The following is a 19,703-nucleotide window of genomic DNA, read 5'->3' on the forward strand; positions in this document are numbered from 1 at the left end:
CTGTGTTTAGCTCTGCATTCACACAAACAACACAGGTTCTCTGAGGAGATGGAAGGGAACGTGGGAGGATCTGTCATGACCTTGTGTGGCATGGGTCATGAGGTGTAAGATGGGGACGAGGTAGAGAGCGGGGTCCTAAGCAGAGCGGCACAAGGTCACTGTGTTTTCCAAAGGGCAGGAGGAGGCTGTTTAGTTAGTTGACATGGACCACAGCAAATGGGCTTATCAGGAGATGTAGACACCAAGGTGAGAAGGGGCAAAGTCCCATTTAAATCCAATCTGAATTTAATGCTATGGTGAACACGATTCTTTCCCATGTTGCACATCAAAGCCTTCTGTGAGTGTTTTCTTGTGATCCGATCTGAAAAACAAGAGAGCAAGGTGCCTTTTAATAGCTACCCCGTCCGGACGCAGGATTTCCAAGATCTAACAAATATATTGAGTGGCTGCTACCCTCAGGCATGCGGGCTCCGATGATATTGTTCGGTTTCAGCTTGTGACCATTGTTCTGCTGTCGGCCGAATCTGTGAGAACTGAGAAATGTGGAGACTTTTGAGGTGAACCTGCAACAGGAGTGAGAGGCTTGAGCTGGATTGCTTGTGTGTGTAAAATGAAGGCATGTGTATGCGTGCTTGTGGCTCAGAGCTGAAGTCATCCCACCTACGAGGTATCTGTCAATGCACTGTGATCAGGTCTGACTGTAATCTTGCCGCAACTCTTCGCTCACTCTGCTCACATTCACCCCCGGAACGCTGTCATAAGTTTCAGTGGAGAGCACTATCGCCTAACTGAGAGAAAATACTGATGCTCTTCTTGAGAGCTGCAAGATCATGAGAGCTGACATGCTAATGGTGTTAAACAGCAATTGTGCTATAGAAATGAGCACACACATATTTCATCTATAGTTCTGGGCACATTCATTAAAGCCTCCAGAGATAACTTTTTTGATTAAACATTTAGTTCTGAATTTAATGTTGATTGCACTACATAATGGCTATAGAACAATGAAAAAATGCTTTAAAATTGCTTTGCAATTAGCTTAACTTTTACTGTGCAACTAATCCTGCCTCCAGGTACAATCTCCTGGGAAAAATGAAGGATCGATTTAGAGAATTGAGAGAACAGTACTTTTTGTTTCAAAGGTCCAGTGCTAGCTGCCCACAACAAAGGATTCATTTTGCAGTGAACAAGTGGTTTTACAGTTGTCATTAGTTGCATAATTGTATGTTATGACCCTTGATTTATAGGTCGATCTGTTGGTGACGGTACCGTAACAGTTACTGTAGGGAAAATGGGATGAACACTACATTTTATTAGCAAATATTACATTATTCCACGACTGTTGGCGAAGTTAGGTGAAAAGCTGCAACATAAAATCTTGCAACCATCTTGCATAAAACCCTTGCCTCGCAATTCAAACCTATACGTTCTTTCTTGAAGCAGTTGAATATTAGGTGATCCGCGACAGGCGGAGTCCATAGCAATGGTCAAAGTCAAGTAATGCTAAGTTACAGAAACTAAACCTAAGGAGCTAACTATCAAACTGAATAAAATATAACTGTCTAAAATAATTACAAAATGACTTTACCTCTTCAGTGAAAATATTTTTTCTTCTCTTCAATGTTGTGTGTGTTGATGATCTTGTTTAGTGTTGACAGCTCTGAAGAAAAACGGAAAGTAATCTTGCTAGTCTTTGCAACAGGGGCTTCAACAATAATACCACTTGGAGACGCTGGGTGGGGGTAGAACTGAAAAGATAAAAACGTATCGCTTTCTGCTTTAAAAATTGTTAAACACAAGGAATTTCAGCTTTTTGTTATGTATGTCAGTGTTGTTTGACATGATCAGGAAACGGTGAAAAAGGAAATAACTCAGCGGAAAGAAAATAAGACACCATCGAATTGGACTAAATGTCAAGGTTTCCTTTAGGGGGGTTGAATCATTGCAGATTCATTAGTCTGAAGGTTTCCTGTAAGTCTTCCTGTCACACTGTTGTAGAATCATGTTGTACAGTATAGACTTTGTGGGTCTCTACAGTGATCACCTCTGGTTAAACCAAGAATCCGTAATGCTCTAAGGTCCACTTAGCCTGGCTTCACTAACATTAATAATGCAGAACATTTTCCTAATGAAGGAACATATTTTTTCTTTTCCATTTTTCTTTCAACATGTTGGATAACTGTGTTAATCAAGGCTTTACTTTCAGATTTCCTCTCTAATGGCATAGCCGGTGGAGGGAAAAGGTCACGGTAGTAATAGACTGATGTGTAGTCCTCAGGGAGATTCTCTCTCTCTCTCTCTCTCTCTTTCTCTTTCCTCGCTCTCTCTCCTTCTGCTCAATCCCAGACAGACAGTCTCAGTCCCAGACATCCTCATCTGCCTCCCACTGCGCTCAGCCCAGCTCGCCAGGATTTCAATCACAGGGCCAAATGAAATTATTAAGAGGTGTTAAACTTATTAATCATTAAATTAGCTAAATGATCCTCCAAGTACAGCCCAGATGAATGACATGTCATTCTCTAATGCAATTTGCCTCTCCGGCAGGTGAAGGTCAGGAGAGGGCCCGCAGCATGGCAGTTGATGGCTTCTTTTTCTTTTCTTTCTTTTTTTTTAAAATTCCCATCTCATCTTTTTCTTTCTTCATGTCCACTCCAGAGCTTTCTTTGAGCTCTGAAGGAAGAATATTTACACAACGCATTTGAAAATAAAAGACATGCAGCGACCAATCAGCAAATAGAACTTGATGGAAAAGAAATGAATGTGATGTATACCTGACACTTCCTGCCATCATTTCCCTTTTGATAATAGACACGCACCAGAGCAGCTCTCAAGGTTTCGGTTTCCTTCTTATCTTGATTTGATTGGTGGGAAAATAGGTGAGCAAAATGTGAAACGCACCTCCTACACAACACCTATGTTCGCTGTTTTCTCTTGATATCATATATATAAACAGCCCATGAGAACTAGAATATAGATACTACTGAGTTGATGTCAGCCTCCCTCCCGATGGCTGATTCACCTTTCAGGAATGCAGAGTGCCGCCGCCACAGAATTGACGTGGCGCAGCCCTCTGTGAGAGGGCTGTTGTTCGTGGGAGGCCACAAAGCGTACTATTTCTCCATGAATTAACGAATGCTGAAGTTCATCACACGTTCACTCCATTTAGCACCTTGCTTCTCCTCAAACAAAGTGCCCCAATTGCTCTCTGACACTCCCAGAGTGCACTGCTCTGGATAACCAAACAGCACATTCCAAAAGCACGCCGAATTTACCAACGGTCCAGTTTGTGCTAGACTGGCTCCGGCATTCAGAGTGAGTGTTTCCAAAACCACCCTCTGAACTTTCAGAATCAGAAGATTCTTAAAATAAAACATTTCACTCCGTCACTTTAGCATACAGTTAGCATAACATAGCGCATGCAACACAAGCTGAGATGTTCCCATTTGTTATCAAAACTATGAATGCAATGATAAATTATGGCACTATAGGGTTAGCTAACGCTAGTGCCATATTATTCATTTATTCATACGGTTTTATTACTTTCCCATTTGCCACATACTCACTGGTGTTGGTCTTTGTGATGTTGGTGAAAGCCACAAACACTGCGTGCTGCACATCTGCGAGCCACATCTGGTAACATTACATCTACAGTATTGACAGAAGTGTTGAGGGATTTTAATTTGGCATTTTAAATTAGTATCAACTGACACCTGACTTTGAATTTTTGATTGGTTTTATTCATATTATGTAATATGGATTGGGGATAAACGCCCAAATCAACCCACCCTCAGGAAACTGTGATAAAACTAAATAAACAATATTTCAAATTTGACGCTTTTATTATGCATGTAAGACCCTAAATTACATATTAAAGGTTCTGGTGATTCTGGTTCTCAGTGGCTTTAAGTGGTTTTGATAGAATCATGCAGAATGTTGCAGCCAATATTTATTTAACTTTTAGTTTGATAACATATATAGATTCAGCACTCATTGGGTAACATTTCATTTAGTCATTTTCACAGTCGATATTATCAGCTTTTTCTCCTCTTCCCCTTCTGATTTATCTTCAGTGTAACATCAGCAGAGCCATTCAAAATACGACAGTGCCAGGCAATCAGTGAAGTTATTACGGAATTTACAGAAGGCTAACAAAGCGTACCTCTGGTCCACCAATCACAGCTGCAGTTAAGGTCAGTGCTGTGGATGAGCAGACTGAGTGGGTGGGTGGGATTGTTGAGGAGGGACGCACAAGGTCAAATCAGCCAAACATAAAAGGCTTTGCACTGAAAGGCTCCTCAATTAAGCATTTTAATTCGGCTTCAATTCATGATTTTCTCACTTTGTCTCTCCTGTGGTCAGAACTCAGGTAGCTCCATAGATGTCCTTGCTCGTGCATGCAGGTCACACAAGTGTTTCTGCTTACCTGCAAATTACACGTCTTTCACCCACCACCCATTTCTACATTCCTATGCAATGTTTGCTGCCATACCCGTGTGTGTGTGTGTGTGTGTGTGTGTGTGTGTGTGTGTGTGTGTGTGTGTGTGTGTGTGTGTGTGTGTGTGTGTGACATAGACATCAGTAGTGCAGATTACAGTCCTGAGGGATTTAAATATCATTTTAATTAATCTGCTCACCTGAATTTAATGAGACATGTCCAAGGGGCTGTATGCATGTGTGAGTATGTGCATGTGTGTGTCCATATATGAGTGAAGGTGTGTGTGTGTGCTTCATGTGCATCCATGTTCAAGAGTGCATGCCTGTGACTAATGAAGTTCATTGCTGGACTTCAAATTGCCTTCTTCATTTTGTCTTTTTTCCACATTTGCATTTATTACCTGTACAGAAAGAAACAAGTTGAAAGCAGAATCAGTGACAAAGAGACTTCCTGTATGTTTACTTTAAACCTGCCCCCCAAGGAAAGCTGCACTCCTTTTATATAACAAATGAGTATCGAGAAATCAATCCCATCTGATATTAATACTAGTATGATTATATAATTAGTCTGTGATCGATATGACATTGATCCCAATGCAAACAAGGGATTAGCGCTTTCTGTGTTCTCTTGACAGTTCAGCAGACATGATGTGGACATGTTCGACAGGCTGACCAGCTGGCCTGTGCAACCTTGACCAAGTTTACATCAATACGTGATTGAACAGAACACAGAGGTTATGGGAAAATATAGTCAGAAGTTACCAAAAGGAAATGTCTTTTAACATCATGTCGATACATTTTCAGAGTCTGGCATAATTGTGTTTTTTTACTGAATGCATGTTTCATGATTGCACAAAGTGTGCTCAAAGAGTTGAAGAAGGTAAAGTTGCCCGGCAGGTCAGTGCCTACATTGGCAAATGATTTCAGATGACATGGGCTCCTTCATAATTCTTAACAATAATGGAAGATGACTGCATTTTTGTCTATCAACAAATCAGATTTATCTGATACCACCACGATAAAGTCTGTTTTTGCATTTTTACTGATCATTTTTTAAATAATTATCTTTTTCAATGCTGTCGACAACACATTGTCATTCCAATTTGTCAAATATCGCTGATAGGTCAGTGGCTGTTCATGTCTACACATGATGCGCTCGGTATCCCGCTGCATTTGTTGTTGATGTTCCAGGATGGAGTGACAATTTATAACTGTTATATGCATTATGTCATTTCAAAATACACTTTTGTTTTCACAAGAAATGTACAGTTTCTGCTTGTTAAATTCATACAGTCTTTTTAAAATATACTTACAAAGTGGGTAAAACACCTCATATTTATTTTCATTTCCTTCTCCAACACGAGAGGTTTAGGCAACCAAAGCATGCGGTGGTTAGACTTTGAAAAAACAAAAACAAAACTGGTTTGGCTCAACATTCAGACAGGAAGTGAACAGCAGCCTCCAGGGGGAAAATCCGGGGTTTGTTGGATCAATCCACTTCCCCTCCCGCCTGTCCCATAAGTACTTTCCGGCTCCTCATATTACTTGGTTACCGGCAGGGTTTCAAACTGGTGCCATCCGGTGGCGTATCATACCACTGTGAAAGGTGCTGCCTGCCATTTTATTAACTGACACCAAAGGAAAAGGTGACCGAGGTTCGACATTTGACAAGTTGGGAATAAGAACGGGCTGCTGTTAAACATTGCAAAAGGAAGAAGGGAAGGAAGGAAGAAAGGGAGAGAGAAAAGATGGATGTTGATAAACTGGTAAAAGATTTGTAATGATATTTCAAAACATCTATCTAGTTTAAAATATAATACGAGTCGTGTAAAGATGTAACTTTTAGCCGCATGCAATTTTGCACCATCAAACTTTATACATATTTATTTTTATATATTGTGTAGAATGTTTTGGTCTCATTTCCAGGCTTGTAACATCATTGTGTGTGTGCGTTTCAGTTTGTGTTGTGACTGTTGTCAGAACGCGGTTGTCAGTGTGAAAGACGACAACAAACATGCGAGCACATTGCCAGACATTACACAATAGGCGTGCACAAAACCCTCCCTCCCTCCACCACAATTGCCTGTTTCTCTGTGTTGTGCTTTTGTTTTGTCCAGCCTCATTTGTGATGGTATTTATCTCAGTAAAGGATACAAAAACCCCTCGCTCTCGTCTGAAAGAAGAGTCATTTACAATCATTTACATTAACAAAAACTGTATTTTACCATTACAATAACCTCAGACAATAGCATATATCCGCCTCGTTCATTTTGAGCAACAAATGAACAGAGGTACACACGCTCCCATTGTTCTGGGTAAAATGTGCCACAGACGTAATCATCTCCCCCTGCACTTCGCATATTAGATAATGAGAAGATGCTGATAAGTTTCTCAATACAATCGGCTCCCCATTGGCTAATCCACATCATTCAGTATTGTGAGGATCACAATGATGGTTTATTATTGCTCATTCAGAGCTCAACAATGATTTAAACATTTGCAATGTAGGAACAAACACACCGCCTCAGATCACTCATCCATTTAAGAGGATGCCAGTTCTGCTTAGTAGCAGCTGTGTGTTGCTTGGAGGGTGTAGATCATTGTTAGTCTCAAAGCTCTACACTATATACCTTTGGACCAAGAGGATGTTTTGTACAGAGAAAAATACACCAGGAATGTCTGATATACAGTCAGAGTGCCTGTGAAATGAGATACAAGTGAGCTTAATTATACACTTGAACACATATAGGTTTACAGTGAAATGCAGAAAATGAATCGAGAATGGAACTTCAACATGATGTGGCCGCAGTAAATGTTCCCATTTCCCCAGGATCTTATAAAGAGAGAACATCTTCTGTTTAGCTCATCTATCCCTCCTCTGTCAGGCACCTGGGGTATTGAATTTCACTGACACTCAGGCCCTTAATGAGAAGCAGAACGACACCTTCATATTATAGCTTGTGCCCTACCTCTCTCCATTTCTATGACTTGCTTTAATAAATTACTGTCCAATAAGAACTTTTATGATCTTGGCATATGTTGCCTTTTATAGGTGAAAATAATTGCGTTCCCAGATCACCCTGCCCATTCTGAACATGAGAATGAGACTAGCGGAGCCTACAAAATGAGATAGTTTCACAGTGTCTGCACAAGTCCTTCTCATTTGGGTCGTTACGCCTCCCCCTCCTTCTTTCTCAGTTTCCTGGTATACCTTCACAGCCCCCCCCCTTTGCCACTCTCAACTCCACTCATGCCTAGAGAGGCCTGCACTTGCATGCCAACAGGCACTCTTAAACCCACAACACCATCCCCCAATCGACTTCACACACGTGCGTGCGCACACACACAGACACACACAAACACACAAACACACACACACACACACACACACACACACACACACACACACACACACAACACATGAACACACACACACACACACACACACACGCACACACACAAACACACAGAGTCTTGTTTTTGAGTTCCCACTGAAGTGTGACAGAAGCCACTTGACAGGTGACACACACACTTGATGTTATCGGGTCAGGGCCAGAGATTCAGCCTCTTGAGTGATGAGAGACTGTCAGTCGCATTGTTTATCTACGCTACAGGAGGAGAGAGATGCGAATGACAGAGAGAAAGCAAGTGCTTCTTCCTTTCTTTGCCATGTATCACTCAAGGGGAAAGGGGGGGACAGACAGAACCTCACTCCCCAAAGAAGCCAGAGTCTACATGTGGAATTTTAGGGCACGACCAGCGGCAAAAACATCTTTTGACCAGTAAAGACGGAGAGGCTTCTCATGGTATACACGATGATACATTCATTTTATGGGTTTCTGCTGAAATGCCAGAGCAGACAAGAGCTCACGAGGGTCTAAAATAGAAAGTGCTCTTCAGTCATTTAGAGAAATGTGCTGGAGTCGGCTCACAAATTGATGTGGCTTTGTTATCGGCATTGTCAATTGATTACACCTAGGGCGATAATGAAATAACTAATTGAATGTGTCCTCTTGTAAACAATTTGTTGAAACGCACAAAACACAAACAGCCACATCCTGCCTTGTTCTGTGCGAGTGTGAGTGGCTTTTAATTAATTGAAGACTTAGTCTGATAACCTTCACAAAACTATTCGCCATGACTTTTGTTGCAGGCAAGGAGGAATCTCTGATAAACCAGAGAACGCTTCAAAAAAATATCACAAAAATCACTGTTGGTGTCTGGCAGATAATCTTCAGCGTGGTATTACGTTTGGTCATTGAGTCTGTTTGGCGAAGGCCAAGGTGGAGTGTAACTTAACCTCCCTGCTCCATCTTTCACAGCTGGGAGCCAGGGTCAAAGGTCATGGTGTGTGAGACTGCTTTCTTTGTGTTTCATCATGGATATAATGAGTGAAAAGACCCAGCACTTAAATTCCCTTATAGAAGAAAGCTTTACCAGGACACAAATCCCCCTGAAGGCCCTTTAGAACTCAACTCTTTCATTCTCTGCAGTTTCTCTTTGTCTCTCTAGTCTTCATTAATTTGATCCTTCACATCTGCACAAAACCATCATGGGAAATATGAACTGTGTGAGAGGACAGTTCAGCACACGACACAACATTTTTTTCTTGTTACAATAATTATTTATTAAATTTAAAATATCTTTAGCACAGGTTAAAAATTAGACACTTCCATCTACCATGAGCGCCTTGGGATTGAACATGGTTCTATGGTTGAAAATAAACACTCTTAGAAACCAAAAAGATTTCTCACTACTTCCTCCGTCACTATGTTCATAAAATGCCACATTAGAGTTGCTAGGGCAGAGGCAAATTTGGCATATAGATAATAATTTTCACTTGACTTAATATTAGAAATGAAAAAAAAATTAAAATTTCCAAATGTCTTTCCCTAGCAAATCGTGATTTGGAGAATTTGGAATGAGTCAAAATTGCTTGTACCAGCTTCGTAGTTTGTTTAATGGTTTTTGCATTATTTATCAGAAACAAATGTGTGCCATTTTAAAATAACAGCACACTTAAAAGCTGGTGATTCGTCTTTTTGGTGAGATAACTCAAATGGCAGCCCATTTTCTACTTGCTTTTAAGCAACGGTTTTGCCATGGCATTTTATTGTCCGTGTTAGACACTAAGGATATGTAATTAATTATTAAGTGTATGCATGTGAACGTGCAGTGGCGATGAAAAACTACAAAGAGTATGGTCAGACCGCCATCCTTCCCCTCTTATTCCCCAACCCGACGATTCCACAAACCAGTGATTTATGGTCCTTTTTGCCTCGGCCCTACCTTAGGAAACATAAAAAAGATAACAAGTAACATGAGCAGAGCACTGTAGTAAATGGCAGGCCAATCCATTAGTTATCAGTAAGAAAACATTAACAGCAAAGACATATATTTTCCAGTTTTGAAGTTGTTTACAAACCATATCCGTGTTCACAATTTAATATGTTTTTTTCCATGTTTGATTTTTTTCGTCATTACATGCCATATGAGAAGTCTGGATTACAAAAGTACCTGAACAAATTGCTTGTATATTAGCATGCATAGCTGTTTGGTATTTACATCCTATTTACAGACTCGAACTAAGAAGAGAAGGATCTACAATACATTTTTTTTTCTTTCATGTATTTCATTTACATTTCTAGGATGGAGAACAAAAAGCAGCCTCATACCGATTTCCAGAGTACACAGGACATGCACGTGAAATAGAATGTCTGCTTGACTGAACAAAGTGTGTTGTTTTATTCCCTATCACTGAAAAAAAGGAATAGCTCAATTCGGTAACGGGCTACGTCTCTGACCAGCACTGCATTGCATAACACAGATCTATTTTTTCTTCCCTTTGTCTGTATTGCGCACCAGTCTCTGAGCACAGGGGGCTTGGAAAGGTTAATTTACGATGTTAACCGTGCCGTGAAGGGAAAAGCAAATAGGAAAGAGCATGCACAGCACCAGAGAAGGACATTAAGCTGCGGCTACATCTTTCTCTTTCTCGCTCCCTCTATCTGTCCGGTGACAACAGTAGGGCCCCCTGATGTGTACAAAGACACACGGCTATGACCATCCATCATTGCAGACATACTGAAAGGATCTTTCACCAGTGATCAGGCTGTAAGCGGGCGCACACTCCTGACACCTCTGTATTTTTTAATTTTTTAACCTCGTGTCATTGCTACAGGAAAATGCCAGTGTAACACAAGAAAATAAAAACCTTCTGACAACTTGGTTTACAGGCTCAGTGTTAAAAAAAGGAAGACAGTGAGGAAAAAATCTACAGGATACAGTTGAGCTAACAGAATAAATAACTCCAAAACACAATGCTACATCATACCTATATGCACATTTACATCTCTTATGTCAGTTTTTGTAGAAAGAATGGAAGACGTGGATATATTTAGACTGCAGACTGTATTTGTAATCCAGCTCCTGGGGAGTTGCAGTCATTAAAGATATTGCTCATTTAGCGAGAATAACATCACATCCTTAATTCTCCCCACTACCAGGTCCTTTGTCCACCTCTAGCTCACTTACACTCAACCTCTAATACAGGCAATCAGCAGCACTATACCCTCACTGGGGGTCCATAAACACTTGATTTCACAGAACTACCTTTGATAAAGGAGGGAGGTGACTGCAGGAGCATGTTAATGTGCTTTCCCATAAAGCTTATCTCTGACTGGGGTCACGGAGGCCAAGTGGCAAGAGGCTGATCGCCATAGCAATAAGACCCTAGAAGCCGTTACTGCAGCTTACGACCCCTCTGACAATAACGGAGCCAACCCAAGGCCTACCTTTGGATAATCAAACCCCTCATCCAGGCCCATGTGGGAAATAATGTGGACATTTACTACAGTACAATTGAAATGAGGGGCTAGCACAAATTAACCTCTGGTAACAGAGAAGGAGGTTCATTGTGATAGGAATCATAAATTTTTAATTGTCCACCAGCAGCAGTATTTTAAAAGCATGTAAATATGAAATCATGAGCTGACCCACACTGTTGGGACACTGTTTTAAACAAAGTTTAAACAAAGTCATTGTAGAAAATAAATTAAAAATGCTCCTCTACCACCGTTTTTTTTTTTGTTTTTTTTTTTGTGCAGTGTGTTGAGCTGCATGATTATTTCTCTTCTGTTTTTGTCAGGTATATGTGATGATACTGTATAATTTAGTGGACAAAAGACAGGAGCTTTGAAGAACACTTTGATAGCATATGGTTATCCCCTGCTGGCTCACACTCTCTGCTCCGTAGGGGGCCCAGAAGGGATGTATGCCTAACTTTCTGGACTCTGCAAACTTTTCACTTCTCTGAAACTGAAGGATTACACCCTGTTCACAGCAGGGGGAACAGCATGCATCCTAGCATCTCCCCTTGAGCCACTTTAATCTCCATTTTACACCCTAAAGACAAACCCTAATGTCCCCCCAAAGCATAACCAGGCTCAGATGGCAGAGTGAGGGTAAATCAAATCGATGCTATTGCCTCTCTCACTTCCCTGTGTGCCTGACCCTCAACGAGTGCACGCAGCCTTTGCATGATCACAGTGAACGTGGTACGGCTACCAGAGAGTCCATTCTTTGTTTTTCCATATACATTAGCTTCATCAATTGTGTTTCAAAGCAGGCAAATTGGAATCTAGTTAAGCTGTTTTTCCTGCCGTTAATTTTCTCTCTTTTCTGGCTCAGGTGCAGGAGACTAAATCAAGCTGTCAGAAACCAGACTGCACAGCTAAACGGTGCAGGCTGAAATGCCACCTGTCCACAGCTTCTGGCGATTTATTATTTCCCTATTTATTTATTTCTATAGTGGCAACTTGGATATTTGTAAAAGTCCCTACTGCTTATGACAAAGTCATTCTGTTTGACACATTCACGTACAACCTTTACGCGAAGGTTTGGGCAATTTCAGCACAGCTAATGGTTGTTAAAAGGATTTGTTTTCCTCCATTACCTAATCAGAAGCTAAAGATTTGGTTTACAGCATTTATCAATGGTATTACACTGAGGCCAGCCCAGAGCATACTCTTCAGCTGAGGCATTTTGGTTAATCCGATTCTCTCCGACCCCCTACAAATCTTCTTGGGAGCCCATCTCATCTCAGTGAGGGGCTTGATGGCTAACTGCCTGCCCAGAGCACGAGCTTATGCACGGGCCAGAATGAGGTGGGAGTAAGGGCTTTAAAGGCTGTATTATTCATCCCTGTCATTAGCTATGTGACATAAGGAGGTCTGCTCTGTCTTTGCTGCTGTCTGGCTATTAGAACAACCCTCATCCACTCTATCTGCATCCAGATCCATGCTGCTTTACACGCTAAATTTCAAGCATTTCACAAGTTCTTCTCAAGTCAAAAATACCCAAACAAGTCAGTAAATCTGTGAGTAATGTCGGGGTTTTTACACAATAGTTGAGCTCATACATGTGAGTCATTTTTGAAGAGTCTTGGGTCGACTGCGAGGGCAGGATTAAAGCAGGGCAGTTGACACGGGCTGCCTCAATGTAATCCTTTGACCCCACTCCCACTACCCCGACCATGTCTGGGTTGAGGTCACTGTTAATCATGTGTGGGTATACATGCGTGTGCATGTGTGTGTGTGTGTGTGTGTGTGGGAGGGAGAGAGAGAGGAAAAGAGCATGGATTTGTGCGCTTCTGCATGTTTCTACACTACAGAGTTGGTAAGTGGGAGGAGCCGCTAGTGTTTCCCTCATCATGTATTCCTATTTCAAAATTTTCTTTGAACAATATCCTAGGACTGGGCAATAAAACAATAACAATAATTAATTAGCCTATGTCAATATACTTTTCCTCAATAGAAATATAACTATATATATAAATATATATATATATATATATATATATATATATATATATACATATTTATATTGGCAACAGTGGTTTTGAGTGATCCCATGTTACTTCGCGATGTCATCAAAGTCTGTCCTTATTTTTTTGATCGAAAAATAGCAGAAATTACAGACAAAAAAAAAAGTCAGAAATTACAGAAAGCACAGACCACACTTAATGGCACCACATTTGCTGAATTCATCTAGAATTGAACCACAATCCAAAGGTGAATTAATTGAATTTGCTGATTCTAATTTCTGTATTAGCACCACTGTAAACTTAAGCCCTCTTAGTAGTGCATGTAACAGATTTTTAAGCTCGGCGATTGGCTGTCTCTTGCTGAAAGGCACATTTGGCATTGTCGTTAATAACGTCTCCCTTAAACTTTGTATGTACACATGCTTCTACCTTTTTCATAAAAGGAGCAGATATGTTTTAGAGCAGTTGTTTGTCTTTTGTAGGTCATGTAACATTTTCAGCGGGGAACAGCTCCTTCCACTTCACAACTCCATTATGTAATGTGGTGTGAAACTACTAGTAACCATCCTAAAATGTCACATATGTCACTTTAGTAGCATTTGAACTTTTAAAAGTTACATTCTCACTAGTCAAAATGAAATTGAAGTCGTATTTAGGCAATGCATCTCTGCAGTCGTCTTGACTCATCTTGTGTGTTGGCATACAAAAGGCTTAAACCACATCCTCAGCCAAATGTCAGTGTCACCATGAGATGGGCCACCTAAATCGTCTGTCTTCTAGGTTGTTTTTCGCCCTGATGTTCTGTCTCTGTGTTTACGCTGTCGCTTGTCTCCCATGTGTATCTGCCTCAGTGGCCCACAGACGTATGCAGTACACACACAAGCTAGCCGGTGATGACACTAATGGAGTGTTTAGTCAGGAGGACATAGACTTATTAACCATTTGAGAGAATGGGCTAGATGGTAATCAAATAAAGTGGAGATAAGTTAATAAGCTGTATGTGCAGTGGAGTAAGCTACGCAGGATTTGTCTTGACGGACATGGCACTTGTACGCTGCTACTCATTGAGACACATGAGTACTTTCAACATGGCTAAGTGGAGATAATAGGGCATGGGCGTGTAGATTCATCTCTATCAACTACGTAGCTCTTTTATTTATAATGTTATCATAGAAATATAAACATGTTTATGAGTATCTCGGACTTGATGCAAAAAATGCTGTCTTTTGTCTCATCTTTGCTCTTTCGCTCACTCAGACCCTCTTTTGCTTAATCCAAAAGCAAGATTGTGGCAGCGCCACGATCACTGACTGCTTCACTGAAACAGATGATGTCTATCCAGAACAAGAGGGAAATGGGAGAAGGATGGAGGGAATGACGATAGAAAAGGACAGGGATGAGGTAGTAGAGAAGAGAAATGGTAAAGAAAGGTAGGAACCTAGAAGGAGGAGGGTGAATGGGGGAAGGAGCAAAAAGAGAATGAGGAGGGCTGATTAAGTGAGGCCCATACGAGGGAGGTAGAGAGAGAAAGGCAGCGGACAGGGCCCAATAGGGGGTAAATCTGAGTCAGTAGCGCTCTATATCTTTCGTATCCCTGCCCCCCTCCTCTCCCACATATCCATCATGTTAATATACCTACAGCGTGGCCCTCTGGGTAATATATCTTTGACCTGTGATTACGCTAACAGCTTATTGTTTGCACACTGAACAATCCCATTATGTTGGCGATCTGTTTACATACAGCCTTGCTGTTTAGATTAGCATGCTGTGTGTGCGTGGGGGTGAGAGAAAAAAAGAGCAAGGATGTGCCTCTATGCCTTTGTGTGCACTTTCACACATTCTGTCTATGAACATCTCTGCATGTTTACGCACATGCGCCGACCCCGGTCTGGGTCATTGCCAGATAAATGCACACATGCTGTCTGACTATCTGGGCAGAACAACACAGTACTTGCATTGAAAAGCAGAGAAAAACAAATCAACCTGTCACACATTGCCTGCAGCTGCGCAGAAATGGAGCTTTGTTTGACTTCTAAGAAAGTGAAAAGCCTTGAGGCTCAGAGAAGATCAGCACTTCCTCAATGTCTTGTTTCCTACCACATACAACATCTCACGTTTGAGTGACACCTTCATCCTGTATTTTAAATCTTCTTTAACTAATCACTGCTAAGTCATAAGTCCTAATTTCAAGTTTGTTTATATGTTGACTATAAATACCCTCATGTGATTTAGTTTGCTCTGACAGTATTTGAATTGAGAAGATCTCTTCATATAAATTGTCTGTTCAAGGAGACATATAAATTAAGTAACCCACAGCACCTGTATTCTGCTATAATTATTATTTTCCTTGATATGGGATGTATTCACTAGATTTGCCAGACTAGAAACACCTGTTAAACATAGTTTTAATCTAATTTGTCTTTACTTAACATGATGTTTCACGCATGAAGTTGTTAGTGTCTGTGAAAGAGTGCAGCTGTTGTGGGCCGGCATTTAGGAACCATTGGGATAGAAGGGTAACAAGTATGTAACCACAAGGCTTGAACATCTGGTTGAGCCGAGCGCCGTGCTCATTAACACAAAGTTAACCTCAGACAGGACGTGAGGTCACGGCAGCCCAGAGAGCCGCATGATGGCGTAACAGTTTAAGGTCAAGGGATCAGTGTACTCTCCAAGGTGGCTGTCGGTCAGAAAAGAATATTCTTTATTTGGACAGATCAGGAGGATACTTGAACATAAGCTCAGTACAACCTGAAATTTTGGTCAAAATAGTCTCTCTCCTCCCCTGTCCTTTCTCCTGAGCCTCACATCCTTTCTCTGCTCTGCTCTCAGACTTCTCTGGCAGTACGTAGACTCATTGAGATGTGCAAATCCCTTTGACATAGGATGAATAGACAGTTGCTGGCAGGATGCCTCATGCCACTTTGTGTGCTGCCACTTAATTGGAGCGCCCCAGTTTGCCTTCCCTCCTCTCTTCTCCTACCCACGCTCGCTGTGGCCAGGTTCTGTCTGACATCAAAGGCGAGGTTATGCGTCCCCTCAAAGAGTTTTAAAACCTATCAGCGCTGCTGTTTGGCTCAAGAGGTCCTTTCACAATAGCAACGGGGGGCGGTAAAACAATTTCGATCATGATACAATACATTTTTATCAAATCAAAGGAAGGAAACGGAAAGCTGACAAAGAGCTTGCGTTGGCCAAGGAGAGTCAACCCAGTGACTACCTGCACAACCTCTTCTATGAATAATGGTCACGTTCCATCTACAAGTCAACATGCAAAGTACAGCATCTGAGACTATACATAGTTGATATACTGTACATATATACAGCAACATATTTGAGTGAGGTTGTGTATGATTGTGCATCTGTATGCATGCGAATGTGTGGGTGTGTTTGTGTCAAAGTGAACCAGTGTTTGTTTTGTTTTCCCATTGCCATGTGCGTCCATCTGTGGAGTGGACACTTCCCTCTGGGAACATGCAGTGGAGAAGTGGACTGTGGGGGACAATAGAGGGGTCGCTGATAAGTTTCCTAGATGCACAGCACACACTGAGAGGTAGAGGATGCACAATGGTGGAGATGAGGTGTTCAGCAACCTTGTGTTTTCCTTGCTGTCCATGCAAAGGTTTTCTGTTTTCACCAGTGACGGGGTAACCTTTGAGGTTGTCTCTTCATCGGCTCGGCTTATTATCTGTCAGTCCATTTGGTTTTCTTCATAGTCCGTAGAAGACGGAGGTCAGAGTCCTCACGTCTACATGGCAATGAATGAGGTGTTCTTTTCCCTCATGTGTCGGCTCAGGAAGGGAGCACCATTTCAAACAATGCAAAGAAAAGTGGCCCTCTCAGGCTGACAGCAGCTTTGCTGCAGCAGTTACAACCCACACACAGAGAGAGGGCAGTTATTGCAATGGGAAAAAATAAGTAGGTAGGTTTACAAAATAAAATATGAAATGCTAAAAATTAGATTTAGTAGTGCCAGGACGACTCCTGGCTTTGGTGAATTGCCTGCTTTCTGCTTCAGTTTGACCGTTTGTTTCCTGCTGGAACTGATTCATGATACCAAAGAAATTGCTGCCTTATTATCCTTGTAAGGTTGTCAAATAATAACATTACTATACCTAATGCCTTTATGCATCTATTTAAATACATAGGAAAAGTGTCCAGATACCCGAGACTATGTCTTTAACTATCATAAAACAAGTATTTTAAACTTTTAAAAAGGTTGTCCACGTATTGAGATTTGAGATCTACTAGGGGGAGTGGTAAATATACACTATAGTCTGTTCCATGCTGTTGTCTTCATTCATCTCTATGTACATGTACTAGTGTGGATATTGGAGAGGAAGACTAGGCCGTTATGAGTTAAGAGATTAAGAAGAATAGCAAGTACAATTTTTTACAGTCCAAATATCTCCATAGAGTAGTGAAATGATATCGGAAATGATAATTACATGGTCTCTGAGGAGGTAAGAAGAATACTGACTTTATATGGAAAATATTGACCCATGAGTACTCTATCCACAGTCATGGAGGTTTATGAATTTGGTGAGAGCAACTTTGTATGTTTCCTATATTAGGAATAAGAATAGGATTTTAATATGATCTATTTACAGAGGCATGCATCAATGATCTTCCCACCAAAGAGAAAATAGTCCTTCCAGTGTTGGACATAGTCAACCATCTCATGAGTATGAGTCTGTCTGTTGTTTTTTTTTCTTTTTCATGTTTCATAGAAAAAAGCTGGAGGTAAAATATTAGGAAGGGAATCAGGAGGAGTAAGAGGCTTTCAAGAATTTCACTGTAGGGATTTTGAGGGATTTCAGCAGGTCTCGTCTTTTGTTCTTCAGTGAAGTCATTTTTGAATGTTGTGCTTCGTAGGTGTCTTCGTGCGATTGGTCAGCCGCTCTGATGTCATTGCTGCTCGGATGTTGGGTTATCTGTTAACAGAAAGAGAAGATGGGGGAAGAGAGGACAGGAGGGGTAGGACAAGACAAGAAAATGAGAAAAAAAAAGTCATTAAAGTGTGACTCAGTCCACAGTTCTCTCACGCACATAGTGTAGTCCTTCCACGCATACACATAAAGTTCACCAGGAGACAGTGAGAGAAGTCCACATTGTGAGCTATACAGGCTCTAACATTGGGCCCCCCAGACCAGGGTTTATGGTGACACACAGTGAGTCACAGTCACTGTATTTGGGGGGTGGGGTTGGCTCGTCTGTCACTGGTGCCAGTATAAAAACAAAGGCCGAGTGACCACCCTGTGAGTGTACATGGCAAGCCCACTTGGCTGAGATTCAGAGTGACAGTGGCGTCAGCATGGAGGGGGGGTGACTCTTTAATCAGCTTCAATTAAGGCCAAGGAGAGATGAGAAAATTCATCATGGATTAGTCTGCACCGTGTCTACTTCTTTCTACATTATTCTATCTGTTTGTGCCTTAAGAAAAAAAAATACTGGGCTTTATTTTTGTGTCTTGAAATGCATCAAGTTTGGTGAGACCCCTCAGCAGCTTGCGCGCTGTGTGAGTATGATTCATGTAGCCAGAAGGAACGCTTTGTGGGTGGGCCATTAGACACTGAGACTCTAGTGGAATTCAACTACTATCTACTGGAGATCCAGTTACATGACCCTACTGTAAAGGTGCCTAGCCTGCACCCATTATGGATCAGCGTAAACAAAGCAAATATTGACAGACCATTGCATACCGTTACAGCTCTACTAAGGCCTGTAAAATCTGAAGTTATTATCTTAGTCGTGTATGCTCAATTTGCTCAAAGATAGTGTTATTTATTATCTTTAAGGCATCTGATTTTTATATTCCCTCACATAATATTAGTATTCCCAGAAGAGCTAGAGACAACTCGTGCGGCTTATGTTGATAAAACATTATAATTACAATCAAGACTATAATTTCATTCCTACCAGCATTACTATTATTTGTGGTATCATCACATACACACAAATGCATACACACTCTCAGTGGCGCCTGTCCATGTGACATTGTCTCTGTTTCCACTAACAGAACAAATCACTGCAAGCTATATATGTCTGTGTTTTGTCCACCTTTTGCACAGCAGTGAGCCATGTTCTATGAGCTAATATCCTCACAACTGAGATCACAGCCGTTGCCCCGGGGCATGCTACATCCACTCTCAGAGAACAGCAGCAGTCAAGACTCCAGCCCTTCAAGACTGAATGTGGTCCCAGGGTGTGTGATAACTGACTATGTGATGGGAATGCAGGGGCCATTTGGACCTCCAAAGCCAGGTGTTAGCACTTCAGCTCACTGCCTCATCAATAATTGACAGAGGCAAACCAATCAGAACAATTTGCTCCCCACAGCGAAGTGCTAGAGCCGCCTAACACCGGTGAATCATTAATGAGGCAATTAGCTGAAATGGTTAGACGGTTAGCGCTCACTGGCAGCGCTCCTGTGACGCTACTGCGA

The 19,703-nt window shown here is 41.4% G+C and overlaps 1 protein-coding gene and 1 long non-coding RNA gene across 2 annotated transcripts in view; one reads left to right on the plus strand and one right to left on the minus strand.

Annotated features, from left to right (window-relative positions):
- The window catches only part of LOC148190424 (uncharacterized), a 213,888-nt gene that overhangs the window by 191,911 nt on the left and 2,274 nt on the right, over positions 1 to 19,703 (plus strand). The window lies entirely within an intron of this gene.
- mafa (MAF bZIP transcription factor a) overlaps positions 13,325 to 19,703 on the minus strand; it is an 87,223-nt gene continuing 80,844 nt past the window's right edge. The window contains exon 3 of the mRNA XM_042502755.2: positions 13,325 to 18,192. The gene's annotated coding sequence lies outside the window, so the exon portion shown is untranslated. The remainder of the gene's footprint in view (positions 18,193 to 19,703) is intronic.

The sequence above is a fragment of the Plectropomus leopardus genome, chromosome 1, assembly GCF_026936395.1.
Source record: "Plectropomus leopardus strain MGB_pleo_1.0 chromosome 1, ASM2693639v1, whole genome shotgun sequence".
In the NCBI taxonomy this organism is placed as follows: Eukaryota; Metazoa; Chordata; class Actinopteri; order Perciformes; family Serranidae; genus Plectropomus; species Plectropomus leopardus.